At 42.0% G+C, this 14,102-nt stretch overlaps 1 long non-coding RNA gene across 1 annotated transcript; it reads left to right on the forward strand.

Annotated features, from left to right (window-relative positions):
* The first annotated feature begins 711 nt into the window (after positions 1–711).
* On the forward strand, positions 712–13,656 carry LOC132646493 (uncharacterized). Its single transcript, XR_009584789.1, has 3 exons — positions 712–826; positions 7,117–7,254; positions 13,572–13,656. It is a non-coding gene; the product is annotated as an uncharacterized LOC132646493 (long non-coding RNA).
* The last annotated feature ends 446 nt before the right edge of the window (positions 13,657–14,102 follow it).

The raw sequence follows: 14,102 nt of genomic DNA on the forward strand, positions 1-14,102 counted from the left end.
GGTCTATGGAGTGAGTTCCAGGACAGCCAAGGCTACACGGAGAAACCCTGTCTCAAAAAGAAGAAGACCTGGCACACTGAATAAAGAGATGGCTCAATGGGTGAGGAACTTATCCACACAAGCATAAGAACAAGTCTTCACACCCTGACCCGGATTTCTGTCCTCAGAATTCTTCACTTCTTACTCTGATGCACACATCACACATTTCTCAGCTTCTGCTACTTTCTGTGAGTGTGTGTGTGTTTTGTTGTTGTTTTGTTTTTATCATAGCATCCCCAATGGCCTTGACCTGAGCTGCTTTGCCAAAGCAATTCATAATTTACAAGAGCATTGCATGGCTTGCTAATAGAAGGAACTGTATACATAGCAGAGCCCCAATGTGAGGCCATTTCTGTCCTGGCTGATGTCCTCGATTAAGATGATGCTGTTGATATTCTGAGCTGTAAAGACTGGTTTTGAGTTAAGTGCTTGTACACTTAATTTGCTTTCACTTAATGCATGCTGTGATGGCGCCTGTTCTGTGACCCGAGTTACTCATTTCTTTTTTTTTTTTCACTCGAAACTGCAAGGACACCAGAGGAGAGTACATTGTTAGGAACCACGCCTCCCTCTTCCCCACCCCAGACTCCACTCTGCTCATAAGGAAACACAGACACGTGCATGCATACATATGCGAGCCTCGGCAGCCTCCCCACTTCTGTCGGAACGAAGCTTCCACAGCACCAGAACAGACACTATTTCTCTTGGAAGAAGTGTTCCATTTCTACCCTTCTGAAATCTTGTCAGGGTAAGAAAAACAGAAGCTGTGACTTCTCAATGCCATCTGGTAAGTTAGATTGAGCATCAGCACGGTGGAGCGTGTCTGCTGTGTGGAAACAGGCCGTGCTAGGATTGAATGGCTCGCATTCCCGTGGGGGCTCTCAGGGGAAAGAAGGCGTTTCTGAGACCTCCTTGCTAAGAGGGATGGAAGGAAATAGCATTGACCCCCTTGATCACTATCCCATTCAGATGGACTTGTCTTGTGTGAGGAAGCATCCACGGATTGAGTCCTCTGCCACCTGCCTAGATCCTGGCAAAGCCGTGGTTGAGTTAAGCAGGAATTAAACAACCCTGTGCATGTCCACATGTGGCCATGACATGTAAGGCCCCAGTGTCCCACCTCTGAATTTGTTTTTGTTTTTATAGTAGCACCAGTTGAATCCAGTTCACTGTATGAATGAAAGGCTTCTTCCTGTCTGCCTCCCCTCGCAGGGCTGTTTTGCTGACTTCTGCAACGGTCAGGGGTCAGGGTTGAATGCTAAAGTGAGCAAGACCCTGCTGACGAGGAAGCAGAAACATCTGTCAGGAAGGATGGCAGAGGCAGTACGCGGTCATTTCACATGGTCCATGTGACCTGGCACTAAGGAGGCTGGGTCAGGCCTGGCTTCCCTGTTCATTGCTGTCTGGGTGGTCCTGTAAACTCTTTCCCTCAGAATCGTTTCTGTGTTCTCAGCTCTACTGTGGTCCAGTGCTCCAAGGCCAGGGCCCTGATTTATGATACCTGGCTCCTCGCTGTTTGCTGTAGCTGTTGCTCAGGATAGCAATTTGTGGTTTGGAGCAGGTGGACTACATTTCCCAGAATTCCTTTTCACATGTTTCCTGTTAGAGTAAATGAGGTGGGAGGTTTAGAAGGGGATGAATGGAATGTGAGGCTGCAGATGCTCAGGAGCTCTCACTCGTTGCTGCTGATCCCATGACTCACCTTGTCAGGACAAAGATGAAAGCGTGCTTGCAATTCCTTTACGATTTCCCCAAGATTCTCTGACTCTGGGTCAAGCTTGAGTGTTTAGCTCTGCATGTCTTCTGCAGGATGCCTACCCTGCCACAGTGAGAGGCAGCAAGGACGACGAAGAGGAATTTAGAATATCATTGTGAGCTGTGGGGTTCTCCCTTGTTCTCACAGTCTACTAACTTCCTGCCTTCTGTGTAGTCTTGAAGCCCTAGTGTCACCTGCCTCAGAGTTGCATCAAGTCAAATCCTCGTGATAAGTATTTCCACCATCTTATCTGCCTGTCTACTGCTGCTCAGTCTGCCTCTTTGTCTGAGTGTCTGCAACCAAAATATCCTGATGGATCTGCTTTTCTGATAGAAAACTGACTGATTCTGAAAGGAAAGTCATTGAATGACCTAAAGTTCAATCATATTAAAACTACTGCTTGGATTTTAAGGAAAAAACAAACATGATCAGATTCACTCACTCATGCTTTTTGTTTAGTTCTGGGAAGCAGTTTGTGTTTATATAGGCCTTCTATTTCTCCACCTGTCTGTCTGTCTATCTATCTATCTATCTATCTATCTATCTATCTATCTATCTATCTGTCTATCCTATCTAGCCCTTCTATCTATCCATCTATCTGTCTGTCTATCTATCTATCTATCTATCTATCTGTCTATCCTATCTAGCCCTTCTATCTATCCATCTGTCTATCTATCTATCTATCTATCTATCTATCTATCATCTATTTATTCTATCTATCCCATCTATCTGTCTGTCTGTCTATCTATGTCTATGAAATTATGCTGCTGTGCAAGTGACTGCAATAGCATGGCACAGGCACTTTTCACACACCCACCCAGGTCCCCCACCTTAAACACTTCCCTCCTTCTCTACCCTACTTCTTCCCCAGCACTTACATATTTGTGAATTTTGAGCATGGCAGATCCCAACCTATCCTAAGCCTAATACACCAATTTCTCTGCAGGGTCTGGGTGCATAGAAGACTTCAAGGAAAGGGCTCAGCTGGGGAGTCAGTGCAGCAGACCCTGAGATGAGCCTTTCTAGAGCAGGGCACATGAAGGGGAGAACAGAATTTGCCTTCTTTCACTGCAGGGTGGGATCATCAGAGACCTGTCACTCAGTCCAAGCTCAGAGGATGTTCCGAACAAGAAGCTAGCTTGCTCCAATTGCTTCTTTCTGCTGCCCTTCGCCCCCTGCTGGCAGCTGGGAGCTGTCTGGGAGATTACGGCTCCTATGTCTCTCCCAGAGACCAGGCACTGGACAACTTCTTCCTCCCACCACACAAGACAGAGCCTGAAAATACCAGTACTTCTGACTAATTTCCCCTAAGTCCCTTCTTGTAAGAAGTATGGTGTGTTTTGCATTTAATGGGTACTCGATGCCTCTTGATAGTACTCAGTGCAAAATAATGGCAGCTTGAAAGGAATTCAGTGGCTACTACCTATTTCCATCTCTTAGTTATTGTTTTGCACCAGCTCATTGGTTTCCCTGGTTAGAACTGGTGGCAGAAACAGAAGGGGTGAAACACCATCGAGGGGACTATTCTTTCAGTGTTCGGAGCAGGTGTCTCCATTAGCTTTTTCCTAAGAGCCACATCCAGGTGTATCAAATTAGTTAAGAGGGCCATGGGTTCATTTGCATGTGATCTGCATATCATTTCTGAGTCCTTAGATAAACAGTGGTGGTGCTTTGCAGGCAGCTCCTTGTTTAAATTTTGTTGCTTCACGCTGGAAACCACAGGAGCACATACATGGACAAAATTTCAAGTGAGGGAGAGAAAGAAGAGAGCTATGTGAGAAAAATTTCACACTGCTGTGCTCTGGGGTTTGTAAAAGTGGAAGTTCTCTGGTGGAAAGGAAAGATGTAAGCATTGGGAGCCCACTTATGAGAGAACATCTCATCTGAAGGGCTGATAATGATGCAAGTGATTGGGTTGAGGATAATGTTGGATTTGATGTGCCACCAGGCTCTTAGGTGACCCCCCTCCCTGAACCCAAAATACATTCTGGATACTTCCATTTTATCTCTAAGTAAATGTCAACACTGATTTAATTCACAGTTCCACAATCTATGTGGAAAAATTAGTTGAAGCTTTCCAGTGCCAAGTGTTGCTGAGTAAAATAGCATTCCCATTCAAAAGAGGCTTCCACTATCCTTTAGGGGAAATCCAATCATCCCAATGTGGTCCCCTAACTCTCCCTACCTGACTGATCTGCCCTTACTCTTTCCTCTTTCCATTCTTTCCTTACCAGGAGCCTGCAGGCTTAAAAACACAGTTTTTTTTTTTTTGTTGTTGTTGTTGTTGTTTTTTTTTTTTTTTTGGCTGAGTTAAAAGAACATCTCCATGTGATTTCCTTGGGGACTTGATTTAGTTTTCTTTAACTTTCCCTTCTCTTTTTCTGCTTCTGTCTTTTCTCCACATTTGCCTTCCTGTCACTTTCTGACTCTCTTGTCCCCTCCCCCCAAAGTCTTTACTGTGGAATCACGGGAAACTCAACAGAGCTAAAGACAGTGTCAAGGCAGCAGTACAAGAAAGGCAACCCTCTGGGTGATACCTCAATGAGTGGACAGCAGAACGTGGGGTGTGTCACGCTAAGGAAGCTGGAGGCCTGCAATGATGGGCTCAGAATCCTGTATTTACACACTCCATAAAAAATGGACCTGCTGCCGTCAGATCGAGGGCCCAGAGGATTAAGTGACTTTTGTTAAGATGGTTGGTAAAACTGAGTGACAGCCACTTCCTGAGCTGTAGGAGATTTATTGGAGTAAAGCGAGGCTGGCTTGCTTGGCCTGGATGTGGAGAGCCAATTAACCAGATCTGCATGAATGCCCGAAGTCAGGAAGGACATGGAAACTAGGAAGCCAGAGTGCAGTGGGATTAATTGGGTTGTCTTCCACAACAGAGCAAAGAAGGCTTTATAGCAGACCCCTTGGGAGCCAACAAAAAAACGATTTTGTATTTTTCTGTTTGACTTGTATTTATTGTTCTTCCTCCAAAGAGTTCCGAGTACTTTCTACCCCTCACACAGTATTTAGGGGCTTGTGTTTCAGCCCTCATCTGGAGCTACAGATGGATGGCTCGGATACCAGGCACTCTGGATCACTCTCTAAGAACCCAAGTTCAGTCCTCAGGAATTAACCTCTAACCCTCATCAGTCTTTATATCTTCCCAGGAGGTAGCAATGATCAGAAACCTGATTTATTTGATGAACAAAGCCAACAATGAGCACAAAGGACATTGGAACGCCATATTCATATAGACTCTTCAATTCCCTAGGGGTGCAGTAAGATTATATACTCTGGATATCAATTTTTTTCCCTTGCAATTGGTTTCTCAGGTTTCTTCTCTGTATAATTAGAATGTTCATGCACATTTTGGAATCTAGTTGGGGCGATCCCAAGTGAACTGTATTTAGTTGGGCTTAGTGGCTACTTTAATGTCTTCATCACCATTTCTGTAGAGAGTTGAGTTATTATCAGCTGCTCCAGTGTAAGAAGAACATCCAGGAATGTTTCTGCCACCTACTACGTTGACCCACTAGCCTCCAAAGTTGTAGAACTGGAGATCATATTACAGCATCATGCCCCATGATGCCTAGTGCTGAATTCAGGTAGTTAGAATGAAAGAAACAGGTTTTAATGTATAGCCTTACAAGCTAGTCTGTAGGCTCTTCTTTTAAAATTCACATTTCCTAGGAAAGACATTTCACAGGGGTTTTTCTAAGTTTGTCAGCAGTCCTAAGTGCTTGCATAATATATTCATTATTTTTCTTGCTGTTGTGATAAATAGCTGACAAAAGCAACTTAAGGAAGAAAAGGGTTCATTTTGGCTTCTTATCTGAGAGGAGGCAGTCTCTCAAGGTCAGGAAGACCTGGCTGTGTGAGTGTGAGATGGTTGGTCACCGTGATTCTATCGTGGGGACAGAAAATGGGATGAATCCTGCAGATTACCTGGCTCACTCCCTTACCCCTTCTATTCATTGTGGGTTCCCAGACGCCGGGATGGTTCCACCCACATTGAGAGAGGGTCTTTCCTCAGTTAAACCTCTCTGGAAACATCCTCCCAGCGAGGGCCAGCGGTCTGTCTCCTAGGTAATTCTAAAATATGGTCAAGCTGACAATGGAGATTAACCATGACACATGATGCTGCTAATTACAAATAATTGGGAAGCTGAGACCTCTCTAAGTTATCAATAATAAAAAATGCTCATCATCTCTGCATGACAAAAGTTAAGATCAGCTTCCTATTCTTTAGGAATGGTAATAAAATTGCTGCCATAGGAGGAGGTGATTATATGTTTAATAATGTATGAAAAATGAAGCAATGTGGGGCTGTGTCAGGCAATTAGTAAAAGTGATAGGTTACTCAAAATGTTTATAACATATATGTGGCATTTGTCAGCTTAAAAAATGTATAATTGTGGCTCATTTTTCACTCTAAATAAACATTTGCTTTTATGCTAGATGTGAAATTTGCAGTTTTCTTTCATAAAAGAGGACTTCTGGAGTCAAGAGCACTTGCTGCTCTGGCAGAGGACCAGAGTTCAATTCCCCCATTCACATGGTGGCCCACAACCACCTGTGACTTCCTTCAGAGGGCACTGCACACATCCAGGGCACAGACATACATGCAGGCAAAACACTCATAAACATAAAATACAAATTAAAATAGAAACATTACAGAGAGAGAGAGAGAGAGAGAGAGAGAGAGAGAGAGAGAGAGAGAGAGAGGACCTCTTTGATTGCATAGGTATCAAGCCCACGAATCCAGAACTTTGCTCTGGGTCTTGTCCTTGGGAATTCTGGCTTCTGGTAACTCCCCTGTGTCCCAGGGCAGGTGGCTGACAGTAAGTCTGACATCCAGCCACAAAGAGATCCAGTGGATGATCTCCCCATTTCAATACTGTTTCAACTTGCTTTGCACACAAGAAGAACCCTGGCACTATCTTGTCTGCCTACGGCTTTTCCGCTTTCAATGTTAAAACAATCTGAGATTTAGTGGAAAGCTCCCTAGGATGGTCTGTTTGTAATTAAAAATTTGATACTATCTAATCGTCTGAGTTTGACCAAGTCAATTTACCTTCTTTTGACCCCAATTTTCTCATCCTGTCATAATGGTGATAGTCCTATCTCTTATAGGGTTATGGGGGGTACTCTTGGGATTAAAGAAAAGGTTAAAGTACAGGGTGCTTTGCAAATAGAAGAGATGTTTTATTTATAAATGCAAGGCAGCGTCTTCTGAGGCTCAGATTTGAAGTACTTAGACTGTAATGCCAAGTGAATTGATATTTTTTGCATTTGTCCATCTGACAATCACAGCCATTTTCTCTGCTTTATAGGTCTGATGCAAAATGACATGGCACCTTGACCGTGGCATCTGTGACAGGAAGGCCGCCATATCTCTCAGATGTGGGAATTATTAGAGGATTGGGGTCTAAAAGGGGGCTCAGTTCAATTCAAATTGCCGGTCCTTCAAGGTGAGTTGCTCCCCATTCACTGAATCCTCTGATGCTTCTAATTGACTTGAAAGTATCTTGTCTCTCCTTGGAAATGTCACCCAGTCCTTTTCAAGTGCACTTCCAGGAAACTAGGATCAATACATCGCTTAGGTTAAGCATATTAGATAGTGACTAACAGCCCAAATGAGCGTGTGCTTCAGCTACTAGCACAACTTCTGATTTCAGGAGTTGTTAAAATCTATTGTTATCTATGAACATATGTAAGGGACCTGGGAAACACTGTCAAGAAGTATTGTGTGGCTAGAAACAGCAGCATATACAGATGGCTTCTAGGTTTAAGATCTTTTGAGAGGGTTTCTCTGTGTAGACTTGGCTGTCCTTGTACTCACTGTGTAGAACACCAGCCTGCCCTTGAACTTACAGAGATCCACCTCCCTCTGCCTCTCCAGTGCTGGAATTAAAGGTGTGTGCCATTACTCGCCCTGCTCAAAATTATTTCTAATTTAAATGGTTGCTTCAGGGCACCTGGTATGTTCCAGACACTGCATTGTACATGTCTGGCGATATCAAGCTTGCCCTTCCTTATAATGAGCTTACAGAATAGCAGAGGTAAATGTGTTTATAAGCTACTCACTCATGATAGTTGGACTAGTGGCTCTAAGAGGAGTAGGATTCAAGGAGAGGGATACAATGTTCTAAATATTTGGTATTCAGTTTTCCTTACTTGACTTCTGAGAAAGCTTGAGTCAAAAACAAAACCAAGGATTGAGAACTTGCAGCAGTGATATTTGTTCTAGCTCAGTCCACAAATGACTTTTTGTTCTTTCTCCTGAACTGTTTGATACCCTTTCCCATAATGTGTTGGGCACTGTACCCAGCTTTACTTGGAACTAATAACATTTGCCAATGAACTCTAAGGAAAACAGGTCTATTATTGTTTAAGTTCCTATTTGCAGAGAGTACTTTTGGCTTTCAGAGGCAGCAGATATGATCTAGAAGGGAGCATTCAGTGCCTGTCTTCAGTTTTCCACTTAGTTCTTTTTTCTGAGGCCTCTTCACCATGATACAATGCTACAGGGTTGCTATGTGAGGATACAGGTGGCTATAGGTGCACCCACATGGAGACTAAGCATAAACCTTTGGCTTCATGGGTTGAAGACCTGCAATCTGGCAAGATAACACCTATTGCAGTATCTTGTCTATGGGACTTTCATCCTTAGAAGTTGTGCAGTAGAATGTATACACTCAGATAACATGTCTTACTTTGGAAGTAAGATAAAATGGAAGAGGGGTTTCACAGGCTGTATTTAGAGGACCCAGATTCTACTTTTTTTGGTCACAGTGACCTTTGTCTTGTTTGCTTCCTCCATCTTAATCCGGTCAACCCTAGGCTGTGCTCTCTTCAACCTGCCCTACATATCTCCATCCAGGTTTTAGAGTTAGTGTATGTTTACCTCCAGACCAAACCATGGCCTCTGTCTAGATGGACAGTGGAGGGAAAGCCTAATAATGCTAGTGAACTTGTCCCAGGCTTCCTTGGAAGACTGTTGTTCTTGTTCCCATCACTCTACTGACCCCCTTCTGATCCCTGCCTGATTCTTCTATCCTTTCCTGATTCCTTCAGTCCTCCCATGGCTGGTGGTTTATGTGACTCACTTTTGCAACTCTATTAGCTCTTCCCATTACTAATTGTTTGGAAAGCTTCTAATTTTTCACATGTCTCCACTCTCTTTAAGATTATTATTATTAGTGGTAGAAATGGCGAAAACAACATCTTCGTTGTTTATTATTATGTAAGACCAGTTACGTTGCTTTATAAGTAAAGGGATCTAAGACAAGTGCTTCTTAAATTTTAATGTGCACACAGATCTTGGGAAAATAAAGACCTTTATCCGGAAACTGTAAGCTTCTGAATTTTTAACAAGCTTTCAGATGATGTTGATGCTCATAGTTCATGCAGTTGGGGTAACCAAGGCCCAGGGAATCTCAAAAAGGGCATCAGACTCGGGTTGAGGTCTTGAGTGAAGAGTAGGATTGGGCATGTTTGGTCACTGAACACCTCTGAGGTCAAGATCATAGGGACACAGCATGCTGCTGGAAGCTTGTGAAAATTTCAGCTTATAGTCCTGTAATTATGGTTAACACTTGATTTTTCTCTAGGGTTAACAGAGATGCTGACTAAATGAAAAGAGCACAAAGCCTGTTTTGCATCATGTTGGAAGAGGAGGTGGAAGAGACTACATGTTTCCTTTCATTGATATTACAGAAGAGAAATCTTTGTCTTGCTCTGGGTGGGCCATAGAAGAGCTAGAGGACCTGGATCTTCAAGTTTATGCATAGGCAGGAGAAGGGGGTGCGCTGTAGGAATCCCAAGATAGTGCAGAGCCCTTTTCAGACGAGATTTTTGGGATCTTTTGTGGACTTTGAGTTCCTATTCATTCAACTTAGATTATAGGCTCATTAGAGATGGTGGGCTTCAAGCAGAAACCATTTTCTAGTTTTCATAGTTATTTCTGTGGAAAAGCATGGATAGTAGTGTTGGAAGCTTATTTAGGCTCTGGCATTATTTTGCTCAATATACACAGTAATTACAAATGGATGTTGCTTCATTTCAAGACCCTTATCACCATCCAATATATTTAAAGTTTTGCCTCTTTATTTTGTTTTGTGTCTTCATTGAGTAGACTATAGACTTTAGACCCACCTTTTCCCTGCTTCCCAGCTCCTGGAATAGACCTTACACACAGTAGCCTCTCGATATGTATTTGTCAGACAAGTGATTCGATGGATGAGAAAGCCAAGAAAGGTTAAGTAATTTGCCCCAGGTTACCCACATGATAAATACTGCTGTCAAAATCTAAATCCAGCGCACTTTGCTTCAGAGCTCTTACCCACTCATAGTTCCATAAACCTGCCATGTCCATCATGTTAGTTGCTCTGTAGTTTCGTTTATGCTCCTAACACTTCAGTCTTTGAGTGGTGAGTTCAGAGCATTTGTGGACACCACCTCGGTACCTAAACATTTGTCAGTGATGTCTATGAGGTCGGAGTAGAGATGTCTGACAAGCGAGCCTGGGGCATTTCAGGTCCTTGACACTCCCAGATAGGGGTACAGGGAGTAAACATCTTTGGTTGGCAGGCCAGTGAAAGGTATGGTTTTTATTTTTATTTTTATTTATTTTTTAATATTTGGAATCTCTCAACTCTTCTTTAGTTAGCATTGTCACTCATTAAGACTTAGAGGAGAATTTAATTATTTGTTATTCCTTTTGGATCCCAAGCTAAACCTCACTAGGCACATGTTTACGTTAAAGGAGCTAAAGTCTTCAGGAAAAGCAGTCAAGCGAGACTAAGCTATCCAGATTCCACAGGCAGAACTGTCTTGGTTTCCCTATAAGAACAGTAGTTGGGTGCTAATGGTACTCCTGTTGACCAGCACCCACAGCTCTAAAATATCACCAATGCCTCCAGATGGCAGCTATAGAAGAACAGTAGAAAGCACAACAAACACATTTGAATTAGCTATTTTTTTCTTTTTCTTTTTTTTTTTGAATCCTCTGATAGAAGATGAGAGACACACTCAGAGCTAAGGAACTAGTGGTCTATTTGAGCAATGGGGTCATAGTCCATTATTCACTTGACCAAGGCTCCAGAGGATGGATATTGTCAATCCTACCCCAACTAAGAGGTATAAAGTGGAAATGACTACACCTGACAGGTGGTACCTCCCAATGGGCCAATGGGCATAAAACCTTACATGTGATCATAATTGATAAAAATAAAATATGCCAAGACTTCAGACAGTCATTACTAGTAAAGGAAGGAAAAAAAGTGGTGTTGATTTATAGGAATAAACTGTAACTTTCTGTTTTTGTTATTTATTTATTTGTAATACTGGTGATTGAACCAGTACCTTATACATAGTAGGCAAGAATACTATTATTGAAATATAATCATAGCCCCACTTTTATTATTTTAAATAATTTATTCTGAGATACAAGTCATGATTTATAACGTTGATAACAGAGAATTACCCAGACATTCATTATATAATCAAGATGAGATACTTTCTTGTTGGTTTGTTAGGGATTTACAGTGACTCCCAATAAAATAATATTTAATGGTTTATTCAATAAAAAAATAATTCAGTGTTTCTTAGAAGCTCTTCAAAAGAAAAGATCTTTTAGTAGTCTTGTTATCTATCATCTCTCTGTGTCTCCCTCATATATCATATCATAGCTATCTATCTATCTATCTATCTATCTATCTATCTATCTATCTATCTATCTATCTATCTACCTATCTATCATCTCTCTGCATCCAACTGGTTTCATGAAGTTAGAGGGAGGAGTTTTATATCCATGTAACCCATCTAAGGCAGAGATTCCTAAAGCATAATGTATTAAAGAAGGGGCTAATTTTCAGGATCTTTCTACAAAGTACTAAAGTAAGAAACAAAGGCATGGAAAGAAACTTCTCTCAAATTCAGGGTGGTCAGCAGCTTATACCTTACCTTCAGCTCATGCATTCAGTTTATAACAAAGAGTTGAGGCACTTTCTTTCGAAGGAACATACATCACGGCAAATCTCCAAAGCCAAATGAAGGCCCAGCACCATCAGGAATAACGAATGTCCAGGCTGCTTCACACCATAATTTATTTCTGTTCCCTGAGCTCATCACATGATCAGTCACCACTGTTCATTTTCTCAAAATAATTTCTCTAGATGTCCATGGGCTTCTAGCCCCCCACCACCAAGAACAGTAAAGAATTGTCATATCCCTTCATATAATTTATCCTTGCATCCACAAATCTCCCCAGGACTCCACAAACAAAGCAAAACGCAAAAGGTAGAATACAGTTGTTCACCAGTGCACCGGCATGTCTCCAAGAGCAGGAGGAGAAAGTGTGAATAAAGGAAAAAGTTGTAGACTCGGCACATTAGCCAGTAACCCTGCTTTTAAATCTGTCCCACTCCAAATAACTATGCTGCAGTCCACAGACAGAATACTCATTTTTTACTATGAAATCTGCGTGAAGGCTTGTGCAGATCAGGCTAAAGTCAAAGTTTGGTATCAGCTGTTCCAGGAAGTACCATAAAGTGACATAGAAAAGAACTAGGCTAGCCAGGCAGTGGTGGTGCATGCCTTTGATCCCAGCATTTGGGAGTCAGAGGCAAAAGATGTCTCTCTGAGTCAAGGCCAGCCTGGTCTACAGAGTGAGTTCCAGGACAACCAGGGCTACATAGAGATACACTTCCAATTCTTATCCCCTCATCCCCCAAATGAAAGAGCTAGTCTTACATTTCATACCAGAAACTGCAAGGACAGTTGCAAGAAATGCATGTTCATCCATCTCTGTTCCTGCTTCCTTCAGAGATACTGATGTCCATGCTCAGGGGCAAAATGATAGGAAAATGGCAAAACCCAATTGCATTTGGCTACAATGGCCTGAGTCAGGGTGATTATATATTTCCTTGCACTTACTCTCAGATAGATACTACGTTAGGAAGAACTAGACAGAGAAAATCATTGTGAAAAATTCGCCATAGGTATCATCAAACTCAATAAAACCACTCTCGAGGAGGATTCAGTGTAATGTTGTTCTCATGTTTGAGGAAGTAAATCAAACACCGCTGGGGAATACTAGGAAAAAGAACTAAAATCAGTATTTGGGAATTTGTCCACCATGGTTCAGTCACTCATTGAGTGTCTACTTGTCCAGCTGCTCCTGTTGATTGGAGCTGGTTCTGTGTCATAACTAAAGAGTGACCATTAGCTTCTGATTGCTCCTCCCATCCTTCCCCAACTCTGTTTTTTGATTGCTGCTTCCCCATCAGCCAGAAAATTTAACCACTCCTTTCCCTCGGTGACTGTCCTGTGCTGTCATTCCAAAGCAGCTCATCATTCTGTAATTACTTATCCATTGCTCGCTCATCTTTGACTTTAACATTGTTGTTTTTGCAGTTATGCCAGCATGCTGAGGGCCACATAGCAGGAATTGAATGGATTTAGGATTAAGAGAACATTTTGTTTTCAAATATTGTCTAAAATGTATTCAACGTCTGTATGTGTATACAAATGCATGTTTATGTGTGTATGTAGTATATACACACATATGCACACATGTATTTATTTAGTCTCTGAGATGTAGTCTCCTGTTCACAGGCTTGTTGATTTTAGGCAGTTTAAAATATTTACTTCACCTTATATTCTAGAGGAATTCTAGCAAAATATTGAGTTTGGGTTAGATTTTACTTAAACAAAATAGTTTTTGAGTAATAAACATTAACATGTCTTCCTCCTGGGCTGCACTGTTTTGTTTTGTTTTTTCAAGGTTTTCAGAACACTCTCTTGTGTACCAGAATGGAGACTTATTTTCTAAACTGTGTCCTTTGCTGACAAAACCACAACTTCTTAGAAAGCTTGCATTTCCCATTGGTAAGGTACCTCTATGAAGTTCTAAAAGTTGAGAAAACTGAGGCAATTGCCTCTGTCTTATGAGTGTCAGAAACTGAAGCAATGTGTTATTTGAATAACGAATGTGCATGACCAAGTAAGGCACAGGGATTTGTCCCTTGCCCAATTATGTGCTGGCTCAGCAGTGCTTGTCTTCTGTGCATTAAATGCTGTCCTTGGCTGTGTAGCAGGGGGGAGGCTCTGGCTCAGGAAGGCTGCACTGTTCTTTGATGAAGGCCAGTGGACCTTTTCATCATGTCTGTCTCTTAAGTATGCTAAGGCGTCTCTCTCTTTTCTTTTTTTATTTCAGACGCTTTAGAAGACACCAGGAAATAAAGCTTCGGTCTTCCCTGTCTTTGACAGAGTGGTCCTGCTGAATCACTCTCTGAAATTAAGGGGATATAAATGT

Source organism: Meriones unguiculatus, chromosome 11 (genome assembly GCF_030254825.1).
Source record: "Meriones unguiculatus strain TT.TT164.6M chromosome 11, Bangor_MerUng_6.1, whole genome shotgun sequence".
Taxonomy (NCBI): domain Eukaryota; kingdom Metazoa; phylum Chordata; class Mammalia; order Rodentia; family Muridae; genus Meriones; species Meriones unguiculatus.